Here is a 6111-nt window from a genome sequence, read left to right on the forward strand (position 1 = left end):
TTACCTTTGTAAATCGTGAGAACATCCTGCTTCACGCTCCCACTCCATTTCATATCCTTCTCGGTCTGTACGAGAAGGGAGTGTAGCTCATGAGGACTCTTTTTCAAGTCATTCATATAGTAGTTCGCCCTGAAAAGGGCAAAACCATCGTGAAGAGAATGAAGCATTCGGTCAATGACAATGCTCTCACTGATTTTACAATTCAGTGACTCCAGCTTCTCGACATTCTCAATCATGTGAAGAATGTGTGGGCTAACCGGTTGGCCCTTCTGGAGTTTCGCATCAAATAAGCGACAGGTATGCTCATGGGTAACTATTCTCGGTGCCTTTGAGAACTCGTTAGTGAGCGTGGTGAAAATATTGTTTGCACCTTGGGCAATGAAGCGTCTCTGCAAATTGGTTTCCATTGCAAAGATGAGTACGTTCTTTATCGCACCCGCTTCCATAACGAAATCACTATAAGCGAGTGACTCGTTGACTCCTGCATTTGGGCCTGGGTTGACCGGTATTGGCTCGATTAAATACCGAGCTTACCGTCGCAGATGGCGACATTCCGTAGTGCCGCCTCCCGATCCGCAAAATTGGACCCATCATTCTTGATCGAGTGGGTGATTCATTTGGTCCATAAACATTTTTAGCCAGGACGAACGATCTAGTGTGGCACTAGGCATTGGGATTGCGTTATTTCCAGCCATTTGTTGTAACAGTATTATTGATAATAAACGTGTTCTACACTGCGAAAGAAGAATAAAATAAAAAGCATGTGCATCGTTTTTATTTTAAGTCTAATGAACTAATGTCATAACGCGAAGACTCAAAACATTTATACAATTGACCTCCCTCAAGAATTATATAAATGACCCCAAGACTCAATTCTCTGTAAATTGATAAGCTAACCTTTTAGCTAATTCTACCGTTAGAATTCTTGGTCGATGAATTTATGTAAATTCTATCTATAGTCCATCATAATCACGAGAAACTCTTCGGACTATGATGTTGAGGTAAACTAAGTCAACACAACTACTTACCCAACGTAGAAGGGGTCATATTAGGCCTACCGACGAAGAAGGGATTCATAGATGTTTGCCCTTATAAAGACTAATCTCAATTTCCGTTTTAGAGGAAGATCCCATCAACTTTATTTTAATTCATTTTAAGTGAACTATAATCTAGCATGCGAGAATGATTAAACTAAGGTGATGGCTTAAAGGCTGTGACATTTGCATGCCCATGAAAACTAACATACAACCTATATGAGTCAATTTTCATGCATTTTAGTAGTAGGTGGTTTTGTTTTAGGCGGAATATGATGCAATTACTAACATGTGAATGAAAAGCAATAAAATGAAAAACGTAAAAAAAAAAAAAACAGTAAAAGTCCTAGTGTGGCCTATCTTATCAAAATGAACAATAAATACAAGTTTGAAATCCATCCTTGGACCCGAGAAGCTTGTCTTGATGTTCCATCTTGATCCATGTAGCGGGAGTGAGCTTGAATCTTCATCTTTAGTCTTCTTTGAAATTACAATAAATAAAATTACATAATTGACTTATTTATTACATTCTAATTTCAAAACCCAAAACTAAAATAAAGGAGATTCGAGATCTCATAATTACATAAAAAATCATGTTTCCTTCATTACGAAAACATAATTTGACTAAGGCCACACTAAGTATTACAAAATACAACCGATTGCAAAATTAAATACGTAAATAAAATTCATTCATTCGATTCATTCAACAAAATTAAAAGCATCAACTAAAAATAAATTAAACATACATGACACAATTCCTTAATTATGTTGATTAATTTATCCAAACCACCTATTTAAATTAAATTAAGTGACAATTCCGCAATTTAATCACATTAATTTCATTCTTAATCCATATTAAACTTGTAATATGAATTCTATCCGTAAAAAATTTAAACTGCTTTAAAATAACTCGGTATCTTTAAATTGTGAACCGATTCACAATAACTAATTGGCCAAAATAAAAATAAAAATAAAAACAAAAACAAAAACCAATTAAAATTTGGTCTCGGCTGAAAATAAACAAAAAAATTTTTTTTTTTATAATATCAGCCCCACACGGCTGAAAAAAATAACAGCCCTTTTTTTTTATATATACGGCAATTAGGAAAAAGAAAAAAAAAAACTTTCCATAATTTTTTCTTTCGACAATAAGGCAAAAAAAAACTTTCCTCTTTTTTTTTCTTTTCTCGGTTCATCCAAAAAAAACAAAACAAAAATTTTTTTTTTTATATGGCAAACCCTAAAAACGACCTCCCCTTTTTTCTTTCTTTTGCGGCAATTAGCCCTAAAACAAGATTTGATGACTAAATTGTTTACCTTTGCTATTAGAACATGATTAGCATATGAAATAATAAACATGATTAATTTATATGCCAAAAACTATATAGCAAAAACAATCTTTTTATCATAAACATGACTATTCCATTTAATTTTAACTTAATCTACATTAAATCAAAAACTATCAATTCTTCATATGATAATTTTAACTGATTAAAAACAATAATATGAAAAATAAAATGGAAAAATATCATCAAACTAAAAGGAAAAAACCGGCAAGAAGAAAAAAAAACAAATCGGCACAAAAAATTTTTTGCCGAACCCTAAAAAATTTCGAAACCCTAAAAAAAATTCGAAAATCCTCATAGTTTACATACAAATTTATGAAAATAATCAAGATTAAAATCGTGGCCTAGTGCTCTGATACCACTTGTGGGAAATAATCTGTATACTTCCCTTAATTTAGAAGGATTATAACGATTTAACAATGATGATTAAAGGTCATAAACAAAATACATAAACAAAGTATAGGGATTTAGAATTAGGGTAGAAATAATTCTCTCTCTTTCTTTTTATACAGACCGAAACTTGGAGTCAATTAGGAAAGGTAAATCTCTCCTAATTTTCGGCCAAGCTGACCGAAATAAGGAGTAAAATTCTCCTTATTTTTGGTCTTTCCAAAAATATATAATATGTGTTGAATTGTCATCTAGTGAGGATCGAACCCATGACCTCTTGGTATGTGTACCCTCACTATTACCACTATGACACATTCATCTTGTTGATATATTAAATACAACTGATTATATTTAATTACGAATTAACAGATTAATTCGTCCAAGCTAACATTATATACATTTAATTAAATATAACTTATTATATTTAATTTACGAATTGTGATTAATTGTCTCAACTTAATATTATTTAATTTTATTAAATAATTATCTCATCAACACATTGACTAACTTTTTAGTCATTTTGGGCATCAATGTGATTATATTTCTATAACCACATTTCTCAAACACATCCTATAGGTGTGACCTTTAGGGACCAGTTGATCACCGCCATCTGTATGATAATAACGTCAAACTTTCTAGCAAGCCAACCGTTATTAGGTAAACGTTAATCAACTGATTAAATATACGAAGTATACCCTTGTGAACCTGTAAGAGATTTACAAATGTTATCACACTAATTTGTAGAGGACACAAGCTCCAACAATACTGTTATAACGCGAAGACTCAAGCATTTATACAATTGACCTCCCTCAAGAATTATATAAATGATTCCAAGACTCAATTATCTATAAATTAATAAGCCAACCTCTTGGCTAATTCTACTTTTAGAATTCTTGGTCGATAAATTTCTGTAAATTCTATCTATAGTCTATCATAATCACGAGAAACTCTTCGGATTATAATGTTGAGGTAAACTAAGTCAACACAAACTACTTACCCAACGTAGAAGGGGTCATATGGAGAGGAAGGTCCTGTATGCCTACCGACGAAGAAGGGATTCATAGCTGTTTGGCCTATAAAGACTAGTCTCAATTTCAGTTTTAGAGGAAGATCCCATCAACTTTATTTTAATTCATTTTAAGTGAACTAATATCTAGCATGCGTGAATGAATAAACTAAGATGATGGCTTATAATTGTGTGACATTTGTATGTCTATGAAAACTAACATCCAAACTATATGAGTCAATTTTCATGCATTTTAGTAGGTGGTTTGGTTTAGGCGGAAAATGATGCACTAACTATCATGTGAAGAAAAGCAATAGGAATGGAAAAACGTAAAACAAAATAAAGTCCTAGTGTGGCCTATCTACCAAAATGAACATAAATACAACTTCGGAATCCTTCCTAGGACTCGAGAAGCTTGTCTTGATGTTCCATCTTGGTCCATGTAGCGGGAGTGAGCAATCCAATCTCCAACTTTAGTCTTCTCAAAAATTACAATTTAAAATTCCATAATAAACCTATTTACATTCTAATTTCAAAACCATAATGCTTAAAGAAAACCAAAAGGAGATACGAGATCTCAAAATACATTAAAAATTATGTTTCCATCATTACGAAAACATAATTTAACTAAGGCCACACTAGGTATTACAAATTACAACCGATTGTAAAAATACGTAAATAAACCATACAACAAAACATTCAACTAAATAAAAATGCATCAACTATAAAGTAAACATGCAAGACATAATTCCTTAATTATGTAGAGTAATTTATCCAAACCACCTATTTAAATGATCAAATTATGTGACAATTCCTCAATTACTCACAATAATTTTAATCTTAATACATATTAATCTTGTAATATGAATTAATCCAACATTATTTTAAACCTCTTTAAAATAATATGGGTATCTCAAATTTGTGAACCTTTTCACAATAATTATTATTCATTATAGATAATAATAATAATTGGCCAAAAATAACAAAAACGGAAACTTTTTTTTTTCTTTTTATCAAAAAAAACATATAGATGAACAAATTTTTTAATGTTGCTATAAGAACAAGATTGGAATAAACATGATCTTTTAATTCAAAAATAGATTCAAACTAGATAATCCAATTTAACCTCTTAAAATGAATATCAAATCATGATTAAATCGATTATCCGGATATATGATTCATCACAATTGATTTGAACATGATTAAGTTAACTTGTAGCCAAAACTTTATAGCAAAAACAAATCATCAACAAACAAAAACAATTCCCATTTACATTTCAATTTAATCCTAATTAATCAAAACATCTACAAATTTATCATATTATCATCTTAACTAATTAAAACAACAATATGAATAAATCAAATGGAAACAACAACATCAAAAAAACAAAACTCAATCGGCAAAAAAAAAATTCTGACGGCAAACATTTTTTTTACGGCCGAATGTTTTTTTTTTCTTTTTCTCAAAATTTTTTTTGTTTAAATCATTTATGAAAATCATATAAAATAATTTCGTGGCCTATGCTTTGATACCACTTGTAGGAAATATCGGTATACTTCCTTTAAGATTATTCGGATTATAACGAAATTATGATTATGAAAACTAGTCATAAATGAAATTGCATAAACAAAAGGATTAGAGATTAAGAATCAACCTTCGGTCCTAGCAAATTTGGCCTAAGAACAATATCGAAATCGATATTCGTTTAACTATAAATATCGCATATTTATAATTAGCTAATTAAATATAACCGATTACGTTTAATTACGAATTAACATCTTAATTCGTTCAAGCTAACATTATATACATTAATTAAATATAACAGTTTATATTCAATTTACGAATTGACAGTTAATTCGTCTCAGCTAATATTATTTAATTGTATTAAATAATCGTCTCATCATCACATTGACTAACTGTTTAGTCAAATACATGGACTAACCTTTTAGTCATATAAGGCATCAATGTGATTATATTTCCATAATCACATCTCTCAAACACATCCTTTAGGTGTGACTTTTAGGGACCAATTGATCACCGCCATCAGTATGATAATAACGTCAAACTTTCTAGCAAGCCAACCGTTATTAAGTAATCGTTAATCAACTGATAAAATACTAAGTATACCCTTGTGAACCTATAAGAGATTTATAAATGTTATCACACTAATTGTGGAAGACACAAGCTCCAACATCCACGTCCGACCATATGATATCAATCAACCACGCAACACACCTATACAAACAGTACAATCATCTATCACTACCACTACAAACCTAACTGGAAACAACAACGACAATGATGATGACGATGACATACCTACGCATAGCAATCC

The sequence above is a fragment of the Silene latifolia genome, chromosome 3 (assembly GCF_048544455.1).
Source record: "Silene latifolia isolate original U9 population chromosome 3, ASM4854445v1, whole genome shotgun sequence".
In the NCBI taxonomy this organism is placed as follows: domain Eukaryota; kingdom Viridiplantae; phylum Streptophyta; class Magnoliopsida; order Caryophyllales; family Caryophyllaceae; genus Silene; species Silene latifolia.